Source organism: Bubalus kerabau, chromosome 1 (assembly GCF_029407905.1).
Source record: "Bubalus kerabau isolate K-KA32 ecotype Philippines breed swamp buffalo chromosome 1, PCC_UOA_SB_1v2, whole genome shotgun sequence".
NCBI lineage: Eukaryota > Metazoa > Chordata > Mammalia > Artiodactyla > Bovidae > Bubalus > Bubalus kerabau.
In genome coordinates this window covers 7,592,344-7,605,731 of record NC_073624.1, presented here as the reverse complement: position 1 = coordinate 7,605,731, position 13,388 = coordinate 7,592,344, and the positions used below count along the sequence as shown (strand labels likewise).

The window sequence follows — 13,388 nt, the reverse complement described above, 5'->3', positions numbered from 1 at the left end:
TCTTTGCCACCCTATTCACTGGGTCTTCTAAGCGGCCTCACATCCGTTAGGGAAAGATCCTAGACAAACAACAACCTTGGGTCCCCACTCTTGAAAAGGGCACAAGGCTCCTAGGGTTTTGGGGGAGCCTACACTGAAAGCAGCTAGAAACTCTGGGGCGGGGGCGGAGGGGGTGCTCTTTACATGCATGAGGAAGGGCGGAGGCGCTCAGGGAGACCAGCACCCTCCCAGAAATGCAGAATCGCCAAGAGAAAAGCCCTAAGAGGGCAGGACACTTGCAAAGAAAATAAAGGTGAATTCCAGGCATGAGCTGTCGGCGAGGAAGGGGGACCTCCCCGCCCCCTCCGCCCCCAGGTGCGCGGCCCGCGCCGCCCACCCCCGGCACCCGGCGAGGGAAGCCGCGCTCTAGGACCCGAGGAGGAGGGACTGCAGGGAGACCGAGCCTCCAGCGGGTGCTGCCGCGAGCGGCCGGCCGGGGGGGCTGGAAATGAAAGTAAAGCGCTCCGGAGCCACATGGACGGAGCTGCCGGGGCCGCGGCGCCGGGAGCAGGATGCGGCTGCCCGTAATTAAATAGCATTTACTCTTATTATTACTAATAATAATAACGTAATCATACCTCTAGTCATAGCATACCATTTATCGGGCTCGGCGCAGGCCCGCGGGGAGCGCAGCCCGGCCGAGGTGAGTGCAGCGCGCGGCCCGAGCCCCGCGGGGCAGAGGCCGGGGGCCCGACCGCGGACGGGCGCCCGGCGCGGGAAGGGCTCGGGGTACCTGGGGGCCGCGCCGGGCCGGGCGGAGGCGCGGGGACCCCTGGCCCGGCCGGAGCTGCGCTGGGGACGCCCGGAGAGTGCATGTTGCAAAAATAAAGACACAGCTTCCTCCCCCTCCTCAATCCCCCTTTCCTTCTTTTTGGGGCTCCCCCTCCCGGCCCCCGCGCCCAGCCCCAAAGTTTCAAAGTTATTGTGCGGCCGGGGGCACCTGCCGCTGGGTGATTTGACCGCCTCTGCAAGCCCCCGGGAGGTGTCTCGGAATTTCTTGCGTGGGGGGCTCTCTCTTGGGCGTCCGGAGCTTTGGGGTGCGCGGAGGCTTTGCGGGCCCCCGCGATGGGGTTCGAGGGGATTGGCGATTGGCGGGGGCGTCGCTGGCAGCGCTCCCCTTCCTTTTGTGTGCGCCTTGGCCCCGCAGCGCCGGGAGTTGGAGGGACCGCAGCGCGGGCGGAGGACAGCGGCCGCCAACGGGCCGCCCCTGCGGGCTGCGGCGGCCACGCGAGCCCGGGGATCCGGGGCCTGCGGCCCGGCCCGGGGGAGAGGGCGGCAGGAAAGGGGGGCGCGGTCTGGGTGGGGGGCATTTCCGGTCGTGGTATCGGTCCCAGGACTCCTAGGCCTGCGAGGATTCCGTCGTCTGACCAGGTGCGCGCAGGGGCTGCGGGGGACAGCTCCAGTGCCTGCGGGGCGCCCCCTGAATATGGGTCCCCGAGAGCCACCCACCACGGCGGCCTCGGACCCCTCTACTACCCTCCGCGGGCCTCAGGACCCTTCCCGGCCTGCCCCTTTCTTTCCCTGATTTCCCCCTAAAATCGGACCGACTAGGACGTTTATAGGTGCCTGATTTGGGGGTCTTTAACAGAGACAAAGCAGTATTCCCAGGAGAAAAAAAAAATCAGGATTCACTCTGATGGACTCTGATAGGTGTGATGCCTACATGCTATCTGTGGGGAAAAGTAGGGGCTGGAGAAGGGGGCTGAGCCCAGAGTGGGGGACTGGGGGCCCCCAGCAGCTTTGTCAGGGATTTCATTTCCCTGGGGCTGCTTACTGGGACTTTGGTCCTGGGTACAAGACTTTGAACCCCAACTTCTTAGCATTTTCCCTCAGAGCTTGCAGTTCATCAAGTTCCATGAAAATAGCAGAATGCAGATCCTTGAATCCTCACACAAATGGGATAATTATAGTACGTTTAGCAACTGCTGGACACAAAATTCCAGCAGAATCTTTCATTCTGTTACCAAGTCTTCCTCTTCTCCTCTCTGCAAATACAAGCATACCCACCTTGGTTGTCTTTCCCCATTTTTACTTCCCTTGGAAATTGGACTGCAAGCTAGAAATGATGCCCAGCAGATCACAATTAGAGCAGGTCTGAGGTGTGGGCTTCCTTAAGCTGGGAAGAAGAAACCTGTTCCAGAAGGGTTGAGATCTGAGGATGGGAGAGAACTTTTGTGATCCCTGAGCTGGGATGACGGCTTCCCCAGTGTCTCAGCAGTAAAGAATCTGCCTGCAATGCAGGAGTCTTGGGTTCAATCCCTGGATCAGAAAGATCTGGAGGAGGGCATGGCAACCCATCCCAGTATTCTTGCCTGGAGAAGCCCATGGAAAGAGGAGCCTGGTGGGCTGCAATCCACAGGGTCACAAAGAGTCGGACACGACTGAACATGCATGCACGTTCGTACTGGGATGAGGTTCCATGAATACTGTGAATGACTGCTGACTTTTTGTTTAGGATGAACAATTAAGAATGTGGGTTTTGGTGGACTATTTGGGGCTAAGAAGCTCTGTGGGATGATCTGGGCTCTTGAATCTTAAGTATAGGACAGTTGAGGCATCAGTAGGTTTGGATTTGAGAATCCAAACATAATAATCCCTTAAATAGCACTTTTTAGTTTATAACAAAAGGGCTTCCACATATGTTCTCTCATCTGTCCTCCATAGCAACCATGTCAGCTAGATATTTTTCAATCTTAATTTTCCAGATGAGAGATCTGAAGCTTAGAGAGTTGAAGGTCTTCCTGGAAAGTCACACAACAGAGTTAGGATTCCTGCCTCGTTTTCTGCCTGCAAATCTTCACCCTCTCCCAGAGCCCTGCCTACCTTAGCAAATTAGTCTTCAAGAGCCTCTTATGGTGTACAGTGTGATGCTGTGGAGTCGGCTTGGGTTGAATTTGCCACTTAAAGGCTGGCTGGAAAGAGAAAAGTTAACTCTAGTGAAGCAATGAGAGAACAAGAAGATGATCAATACTGGGGTCCAGGCGGTGAGAGCGGAGAGAAGAGAGAGCTCTCAGGGTAACCTGGAAAAGTTAGGGAAGGTTTCCTCCAGCAGGTGGATCTTGAGCTTGAAAGGATGAGGAGGTGTGGCTGGGGTGGAGAAAAAGTAGGGAATTCTGGGCTCCGCACCACTGCTTCTGCGCTGGAAGGTTGATGTACCTTTTCTCTGATTCTTCCAGCGGCTCCGTGAGGGGTAGGCACTATTATCTCCATTTCACAGATGAAGAAACTGAGGAACACAGGATTTATGTGGCTGGTCACCCAAGGTCACCTGGCTGGATTTGAAGCCAGTCCTGTGTGACAGTTGAGTGGGCTACATGGTGTCAGAATTGGACCACCTCCATCCCAAATATGGAGAGCAACAACAGGGACCCAGACAGTCTGAACTGGCAAATGCTCTAGGGGTGGGGACCCAGGCTGAAAGGTCGGCAGGCTCCCCAGGGCCAGAGTTTCACTGAACCAGCCTTGTGTCCCATGATCTTATGGGGCTGGCCCAGTGCAAGTCCTCTCAGGCAGCTACTGGAAGCCTGATTTTAGAAGGCAGACTGGTGGTGGAAGGAGACTGGGTCCCGAGCATGGAGATCCGAGCTCAGTTCCCATTGCCTGCCAGCGCCTGATTTGATACTGCCGAGGAGCTTGTGCTTGGAAAGGAGAAGGATACGGATGATTAACCCGAGTCTCCCAAGGACAGAAACTGGTTCTGATTCACCCTCTGTGTCCCAAGCCCCCGTGGAAGTGCCAGGAAGACACGATCAACTATTGTCTTGTCAAATTGAATAATGTCCCCGTGTAGAGGAAGAAGATTTATTTTGCCCTGGGGGTTGGAAGGTCTTCCAAGAAGTGCCACTTAAAACATTGGAAAGGAAAAAAAAGAATAACGTGTTAGAAAGATGGGTTGAGAAAGGGCATTCTAAGGAGAGGCGCTGAGCTGGACAAAGGCAGGGCTGTGTACAGTCAGACCGGGCAGGTTGTCTGGAACAGTCCATAGTGCGGGTGGCAGGTGTGAGTTCAGGTTCAAGTCAGGCTCTGCCACCGTGGTCCCTTGGGTTCTCTGGGCCCAAGTTTCCTTTTCTGAAAAGGAACTCTGAGAGTTGATGATGTTTTATGGTAACCTCTAGGAGAAGCCCAGTGCCCGGGGATTGGGACAGGAGACTCATATGAGAGGAACTTTGTTGTTCAGTGGCCCAGTTGTGTCTGACTCTTTGCAACCCCATGGACTGCAGCACGCCAGGCTTCCCCATCCTTCACCATCTCCTGGAGTTTGCTCAAACTCATGTCCATTGAGTCGGTGATGCCATCCAACCATCTCGTCCTCTGTCGCCCCCTTCTCCCCCTGCCCTCAGTCTTTCCCAGCATCAGGGTCTTCTCCAGTGAGTTGATTCTTCACATTAGGTGGCCAAAGTATTGGAGCTTCAGCATCAGTCCTTCCAATGAATATTCAGGACTGATTTCCTTTAGGATGGACTGGTTTGATCTCCTTGCTGTCCAAGGGACTCTCAAGAGTCTTCTCTAGCACCATAGTTTGAAAGCATCAATTCTTCAGTGCTCAGCTTTCTTTATGAGAGGAACTAGGGGAGTTTAAAATTTTTTAGTAACTTCACAAACACCAATCCAGCGATTAGCTAGTGGCCAGCTGTTATGAGTGCTTTCTCCTGGATAAGCTTATTGAATCTTTATGATAGCCATATACAGGTGGGTGCTACAATTATCCCCATTTTACAGATGGAGAAATTGTGGCACAGAAAGGTTAAATGTCATCCTGTAAGTGGCAGAGCTGGAGGTCAAACCGGGGCAGTCTAGCTCTTGAGTTGGCCCACTGGGGGACCAGGTGAGGCTAGGCAGGAGGGAGGCAGGAGACTCGTGGGGCTGGTGGTGGTACAGTTGAGACAGCAGAGGGTGGAGGTGTCCTCTGAGGAAGTCTGACTGCAACTTCAGCTGGGGTTGATGAAGTGACGGCTATGTGTCAGCTCCCTGGAGCCTCCACGGAAGCCAGCTCCTTTCATCACATTTAATGGTCCATAGAAAACGGGCTCGTTTTCCTTTTCTCTGTCAACACCAGCTATGGGGCTCCTTCCCACCTTATTTATTTCTCCTAGTAAGTCTGTTTCTTTGCAAGCGCCCTGATGGCTTCTGCAGGTGTGTTAACGCCATTTCACCATCAGGCCTTGGAGGCCCAGAGGGAAGGGGAGGCAGCCTTTCTGCATCCAGGAGCTGTCTAGAGTTGACTTCAGTTCAGTAGCATTTCCTGAGCTCTGGATCAAAGCCTGAGATTCAAGCTTGATGGGCACAGCAGCTACAGTGCCAGCAACCACCACAGCTGGACGCAGCTGTGTGCCCACCCTGTACTTGCGCTTTCTGTGTGCCTTCTGTTACCAAACCTGCTAGCAGCCCCATTTTGCAGATGAGAAGACTAAGGTTCCCAGATCATACGACTGAGGTAGAGCAGGAGGGTCAGGGGGAGCCCAAGCCCGAGTCGGAGGTCTTAGCTGCCCTGCCAGAGAGATGCTGTCAAGCTATTTCAGTTTCCAGGGAGCTCTTTTGCTTTTTCTTTTTAAAATATTTATTTATCGATGTGGCTGTATGGGGTTTTAGTTGCAAGATCTTCATTGTGTCATGTGGAATCTTTCCTTGCGGCACGCGGACTCTCTAGTTGTGGCACACAGGCTCCTGAGCGTGCGGTCTTGGTTGTCCCGCAGCACCTGGGATCTTAGTTCCCTAACCAGGGATCGAACCTGTGTCCCTTGCATTGCACAGTGGACTCTCAACCACTGGACCACCAGTAAAGTCCCTTGAGCTCTTTTCTTACCTGCCTGGAAACCCTAGTTATCTAACATGTGTGTCTAGTCTCTCATTCATCCTCATGATAATCCTTCATGATAAGAGAAATCTGTTAGTCAAAAGAAACCAAAGGGCGACCCACCCACCCTCCAATTCTTCCTGCTCTGTCCACAGCGTGACTCAGAGAAGGGACCAACCGGGTGTCAGATACCCTGAGACCTAGAGCTGGGGTCAGCCAGCGAGTGTCTATCAAGCACTTCCCTGAGGGCTGCAGGCAAAGGTCGAGACTGTGACCCTTTTCAGAGGCTCTTCTAAGCTCTGGAGCATTCTGTGTCAAACCCTGTCCCTCTGCAGGCAGAGGGGTCCAAAGTCCTGGCTTTCGTTCCCTGCTCCAGCACACACTAGCTGCATGAGCGGGGCACCAGTACCTCCTCAGTCTTGGCCTCAGTCTTCTGGTCTGTGAAATGGCCTTGCTGATTCAGTCCCATCTGCCTCAGGTTGGCTCTGAAACTTAAATGAAGGAACTTTGAAAGTTATGAAGACCACCCAGTGTGATGGCTATGTATACTGAATAACCTCCAGAATGTTCCTGAATCTTCTCCACTGCCCACCTTGATCTGGGCCTTGACCACCAGGCAGCCTCCTAACTAACCTTCTACCTTCGCCTCTTAGGACCCACTCCCAAGGCAGCAGCCAAGGAGTCTTCTCAAAATTTAAAGGAGACCCTGTCAGGACTTCCCTCGTGGCCCAATAGTTAAGACTTGCACTTCCACTGCAGGGGGCATGGGTTCGATCCCTAGTCAGGGAACTAAGATCCTGCATGCCACACAGCCAATATATAATAATAATAATAAATATTTTAAAAAATAGATGAGATTGTCAGTCCTCTGCTGAAAACCTTCCGGTGGTTTCCCAGCACACGTGGAGCACAGAGCTGGCTCTCGCACAGAGTGACCTGCGTGTAGCTCTCTGACCAGCCCCAGCCTGTCCCCTGCCCCTTTTGCTTCCTGCTTGACCTGCTCTCGTTCCAGTCCTGCAGCCTCAACTGGCCTTCTGTCTCTTCCTTAAACACTCTAAGCTTGTTCCCACCTCAGGGCCATTCCCCAAGCTGCACCCGGTGCCAGGTGCGCCCTTACCCACCTCCCGTGTCCCCGTGACTGGCTCCTTGTCTCTTAAATGCCACCTCTCAGGACAGGCCTTCCCTAAGCTCCCAGCTGCCCCCACCCCCGTCATTCCCTGCCACATTCCCTATTTTAGTTTCTGTGTAGCTCTTATCTGTATCTCTGCTTGTCTTGTGCATTTAACACTGACCTTTTTATTTGTTTTTCCACGCCTGAACCACAAGCTCCCCAAGGCCAGGGACTTCATTAATCTCATTCCCTCGGCTCCGGCAGAGCCCACTGCACACAAAGGTGTTCTGTGGTTATTTGTTGAGTAAATGAACAGTAGTAGCAGAGTGGTCCAGAACAGCCCGTGCCCAGAAAGAGTGGCCTAGACAGAAAGCAGGGCTTCCGTGGTGGCTCAGCGGTAAAGAACCCGCCTGCCAATGCAGGAGACGCGAGTTCCATCTGTGGGTTGGGAAGATCCCCTGGAGGAGGAAATGGCAACCCACTCCAGTATTCTTGCCTGGAGAATCCCATGGACAGAGGAGCCTGGTAGACTCAGTCCATAGGCTCTAGGAGTTGGACACGACTGAGCACACAGGTGTCATCATTAGTCTTGCAAGGTGGATATCATTAGCTCCATCCTATAAAGGACAAAACAGAGGCTCAGACTGATGCCGTGAAAGTTAGCATGGGTCAGGGCTATGATGGGAACCCAGCTCGGGGCCCTTTGCACTGCTCTGGCCTCTCTTCAGCCCATGATGCAGGCAGAGCAGCTCATGAAACTCTTGGTGCTCAGGTGTTAGGACCACAAGGATTTCTTCTCCCATGAACAGGAGCAGTGACTTCAAATTGCTCAAAAAAATAAAAAAAAAGAATAGTAAGCAGTCAGTAGGAGCTCTGGGACCCTGGGTGAGTTCTGTTGTTTTTTTTTAATGTGTGCATGCCCATAACTCCCAAGAGTAAGCTTCTGTTACTTTTCTATTAAAAAAAAACAACAACAAAAGAGTTATTGTTCAAATGTCTCACTTTAGCAGCATAGCAGGTGGGTCTTGATGGAGAAGCAGGAGCAGAGCGTTGGTCCCCTGGAGAGAGATGTAGGTTTGAACCCTTCTGTGCAATTGGGCCCTTAGGTTGCTGGGAAGGAGAAAGACAAGGTGAAGAAAGTATTGAATCAAAGCCCTTTGGAGCCAGGGTGCTGCGGAAGGGTGGGGATTAGGCCTTGCTGCTGATGCTTGCTTTTACTTTGGCTTATGGTGGGGCGCCGGAGGAGGCCTGGGGCAAGTTTCTTGAACCTTGGTTTCTGTTCAAGGTGGCCAATTAAAAGAAACAAATTACAGGTTGCTGAGGCCTGTGGGTATCCATTGCATGTCCATTCCTGAACATACCTGCAGCCCGCTTCCCTGGGAGCAGTGTGGCCTTGGACAAGTCACAGAGTCCTCCAAGCCTCGTTTTTTGTTTTTTTTGGCCGCTCCACGCTGCATGTGGGATCTTAGTTCCCCAGCCAAGGATCGAACCTGTGCCCCCTGCATTGGAAGTACAGAGTCTTAACCACTGGACCACCAGGGAAGTCCCCAGGTCTCTTTATTTTTTAATAAAAAGACTTTACTTTTGCAGGCCTCGCTTTTGGGTGGAAAGTGGGGATAAGAGCACCTATTTTTGAGATTACTGTAGGGATAAATAACCTGATCCTAAGAGCAGGGCTTCTCAACACCCTCTGTACTGCAGACCTGTCAGGCAGCCTGGGGCATCCATGAATGCCTTCTCAGAATACTCTTTCTAGATGCATATGGTAAAAACACATAGGATTACCAAGGAAATCAATGCTCTTGAACTACAGTTTGGATCTTTTTTAAATCATTGCACTAAAAAATAAGAACTAGCAGTGAGTCTATGTAACTACCATAATTTCAAAGTTGGGGTGAGCGTGAACCAAGATTCTGTTGTGTCTGCAGCAGCTGAAATGTGACAGGGAAAAAGCTGTGATTTCTGTGCCTGGCGTCTTGGGGTGTTTTGCCTGTGTTCCTAATTGGAGGGGAATGGTCAGTATGTGGTAGAAGTTTGTGAAAAAAGTTGTGTTTTCCCAGACCCCTGAAAAAAGATCACAGACTCCTGAGTTCTCTCCTTGGGACCCAGGTTCAAAACTCCTGCCATAGAAGTGGCTGGACACCCAGCAGGTGACCTCCAGAAATGACTTCCCTGGAGCAGAGGGAAGTCCAGTGGACAGATGGGGGATGGATGAGGATGAGGGGAAGGGATAAATGCAGACCCGGCGAGCTGATGAGTGAGGTCAGAGACCATGGAATTAAAGCCTTCCTGGTCTCTCTGGGTAGCCGTTGAGGGCCTGGTGAGTCGGGAGAAGTGCCAGGCATGGAGATGACGTAAGCTCAGATAGTGTTCGTGCGGTGTGTAACCTGTCTGCACACTGCGGTGGGGCGGTGAGTGCCGGGGGTTGCGGGGGGAGGTGGAGTGCAGGTCCAGGCTGAAGACAGCCTCTGGGGGTGGGGGAGCACTTTTGAGTTGGGATGTGACACTGAGCCCCAGAACCCACTGCCAGAGTTCAAAGCCCAGTTTCGTCACTTAGTAACTAACCCTGGCAGGTCACTTACATCTCTTTGTGCCTTGGTTTCCTCACCTGTAAAATGAGGGTGATAGTGGTACTTTCCTAAGGAGTGTTATAAGGATTAAGCGGTATACTTAATGTTATATATAGTATCTTGTTATATATAGTATCTTATAGTATGTTATATATAGTATCTTACTCTATTGGTATATAGTATCTTTTTAAAATTAATTTATTTTATTGGATAGTATCTTAGTATAGCATTATAGTTAAAGCTCACCAGGGCTTCCCTGGTGGCTCAGTGGTAAAGAATCCCCCTGCCAATACAGGAGATGCAGTTTCGATCCCTGGGTCAGGAAGATTCCATGGAGAAGGAAATGGCAACCCACTCCAGTGTTCTTGCCTGGGAAATCCCATGGACAGAGGAGCCTGGCTGGCTCCAGCCCATGGGGTTTCCGAAGAGTCAGACAAGACTTAACAACTGAACAAACAACTCAGAATAATATCCGGTAAGAGAAAGTGCTCAATAAATGGTGACTGAACTCTGCATCTTCACTTTTATTCCAGCTTTCATGAGACTGTACTTACTCAGAGTGTATTTTTCTGTGCTGCTGAGAGATAAAGCAGATACAGCTTCTTCCTTCAAGGAGCACCTAGTTTAGGGAGAGAATGGGAATATGAACACATACTTTCAGTTAACTAGGATTGCCGCCGTGCTTGTGAGCTTGGGGAGCTGTGCTAGGGTGGACTTTGGGGCAGACAGCCTTCCTGGTAGAAAAGCCACTTCAGCTGAGCTTTAAGAAACAGGCATTAATCAGGGTTGTTCTAGAAAGAGCGGGCAGCTTGAACAGGAAACTGCGTGGTCCAAAGTTGCTGGAATGTCACATTCCAGACCGGGCCACGGGCTCTGTGTGCTCTGGATGAACAGCCTGGCCTTTGTCCTCCTGGTAGTGGGTGTCATGGAAGGTTTTGTTTGTTTTTAACTTTTTATTCACAGGAAGTCGCGAAAATGGTAACAAAGGGTTCCCTTTACTATGCTTCCCTTGATGGTGATATATAGCCAATATCAAAACCAGAAAAATGACATTGGTACATTACTGGACCACAGAGCTTATTCACTTTTCACCTTTTTTTTTTTAATTGATTTATTATTTATTTGGCTGCACTGGGTCTTAGTTGTATGGTGCTCGGTGCTCAGGAACTTCACTGTGACATGCAGACTCTTAGTTGTGGCCTGTGGGATCTAGTTCCCTGACCAAGGATTGAACCTGGGCCCCCTGCATTGGGAGGGTCGAATCCTAGCCACTGGATCACCAGGGAAGTCCTCACATTTTTTTAAACCTACATCCATGTGGGTATGTGCACGCATCTGGAAGGGTTTTGAGCAAGGGAGTGATGCTGATATGTAAATTAGATAGAGATCCCTGACCAGCAAATGGCAGCAGATTGCAGGGAGCACAATGGTCAGAGGTGATGGAAGGCCTGCTTGTGGAGGTGGTGGGAGAAGCGTGGACAAGCGTTTCAGAGGTAAAGCTGGAATTGGAGATTGACTGAGAGAAGGATGATGGTTGGATCTATGACTAGAGTTGCAGAATGACGGAGGAGGAGCAGGATTAGGGGAGAAGCTGCTGAGTTAAGTCTGGAATGTATTGAGTCGGAAGAACACTCAGCTCAACTGGAATGGACACCAAGGAGGACTTTCTGAACACAGAGGCATCCATGCTGGGTCTTAAAGGATGAGTAGGAGTTGGCTGGGGGTGTGGGTGGGGAGGGGGAGGGCATTCCAGGTAGAGGGTTCAGGATTAGGAAAGGCACAGAGGTCATAAGCAGCCTGGGTATTGGGCATCTGGGTAGCATTTCCCACAAGGTAAAAGATGCGAATCTGAAATATTGGGGAGGGGGTGAGCCTGGTGGGAGGAATAGATTTGTGAGTCATCGACATGACTCATGAGATCATGAAATGCAAGAGCTCATCTAGGGGGAGCAGGTGGAGTGAGGAGACCAAGAGCACTGTCCCTGAAGCTGAAGACCTGGGCGGACAAGGACAAGGACCCACAGATGCAGCCAGCAGTCCCAGAAAAGGCCAGTGAAAAACTGGCCCCTCCTGGACTCAGCAGGTAGGAGGTCCCTGGGACAGGGAGGACCCTTGGCAAGCACCCTCAGTGGAGTGAGCGTGGGCTTGTCGTGAGTTGGGGAGTGGAGTGGGAAGTGTAGATGTGGAGACAGAATAGACAACTCTTTCACAGAATGTGACCAAGAGAGGGAATCAAGTTTGTGCTCGCCAGAAGGGGATTCGGGATCTGAGGAGGGAATTATTTTGAGGGGTGAGGAAGACTTGAGTGCAATGACAGATGGAGGTTCCTGGGGCTAGGTCTCTTTGTTTAACGGGCAACACTAAAGGTAACGGCCATGTGCGTGGGCTTGAGGGCCAGGCTGCTAGGGTTTGAATCCCAGCTCTGCCTAGTTCCAGCTGTGTGACCTTGGGTAAGTCACTTAACTTCTCTGTGCCCTCTGCTTCTCCACAAATTGGGAATGATAGTAGTCCCGATGTCATATGATTATGCAAGTCTTAAGAAAGGTATTATGTGGGGTGGGAGGTGGGTAAGTAAGTGTTAGTCACTTAGTTGTGCTGACTCTTTGTGACTCCATGGACTGCAGCCCACCAGGCTCCTCTGTTCATGAGATTTTCCAGGCAAGGATACTGGAGTGGGTTGCCATTTCCTTCTCCAGGGGATCTTCCCAACCCAGGGATCGAACCCAGGTCTCCTGCACTGCAGGCAGATTCTTTACCAACTAAGCTACAAGGGAGGGTGAGAGGGAGGCTCAAAAGGGAGGGGACATATGTATACTTATGACTGATTCATGCCGATAGATGGCAGAAACCAACACAATATTGTAAAGCAATTATCCTCCAATTAAAAATAAATATTAAAAAAAAAAGAAAGGTACTATGTGTATAGGGATCATGACAGTCCCTAGAACATCATAATCACTGAGGAAATATTATTACCTGATTGTGAATTTATCTTGGTATCAGTTTTTTCATTCATTTATTCAACACTCATTCATTCTTATCTATGTAATGCTTGGGTTGAATGAATTGATACTCATTCATCCATTTCTTTTTCATCCAAACCACCATTTCCTGAACACTTGCTCTATGTCAAACATGGGCCAGATGTTGAGATTTTGGAGAACCTAGCATAGTCCCTGCCTGGTCTGAGGAAGATCTGAGTCTCTAAAATTCTGTCATCTTCAAACCCTTCTCCAAAGTGGGAAAAACATCGGGTTTCCTTTGTGGCTCCCAGGTCAGTGGTTTGGTCTTTTTCTTAGGAAGGACAGTCCACAGATACTTTGGCAGTCCCAGAGCACTGGGTTTAAAATCAGGCTCCTGGTTCCCGTTTGGCCCTTGTCCTGCTGTTGGCGTCAAGTCAGTCATCTCATTTTGTATTTTAGATTACAAGGCAAATACTTTCTCCCTGCAAAATGTCCAAACCCTGCTGAGGCATTTAAAGCAGAAGGGAACGTGGTCTGTGTGCTCTTGCCTCTTGGCAGATCCTAGTTCCCAGAAAGAACCAGTGAAACTGGAGAATATTCTCTCAAACGCCTTCTTTATATAAACACACATTACACACAGATGTAATCATACAAACCCAAATGTTCTGAAATCTGTTTCTTTTTTTCCTTTCTCAACCATGTACAGAGGCATTGCCATGACAGTACCTATAGATTAAATAGCTGGTTGTATTCCATAATGTAGTAGTTTGATTAAGCCAGTTCTTTACTGATGGACATTAAGGTTGCTTCTAGTTATACAGTACCAGAAAAAGGGATAATCACTGCACTCCCATTTTATTTATTATTCTTAAGGTTTTTTTAATTTTTATTGAAGGTGAATTGCTTTACAG

General features: G+C 50.5%; 1 protein-coding gene and 1 non-coding gene across 6 annotated transcripts in view; one reads left to right on the top strand and one right to left on the bottom strand.

Moving 5' to 3' along the window:
* The first annotated feature begins 450 nt into the window (after nucleotides 1-450).
* Nucleotides 451-13,388, top strand: part of ZC3H7B (zinc finger CCCH-type containing 7B) — a 55,954-nt gene continuing 43,016 nt past the window's right edge. For 4 of the 5 annotated variants that reach the window (XM_055566411.1, XM_055566409.1, XM_055566406.1 and 1 more), the window contains exon 1: nucleotides 452-682. The gene's annotated coding sequence lies outside the window, so the exon portion shown is untranslated. Of the gene's footprint in view, nucleotides 683-13,388 lie in introns of all 5 variants that reach the window. The other variant, XM_055566399.1, reaches the window with a different exon arrangement.
* Nucleotides 8,414-8,486, bottom strand: TRNAG-UCC (transfer RNA glycine (anticodon UCC)). Its single transcript has one exon. It is a non-coding gene; the product is annotated as a tRNA-Gly (tRNA).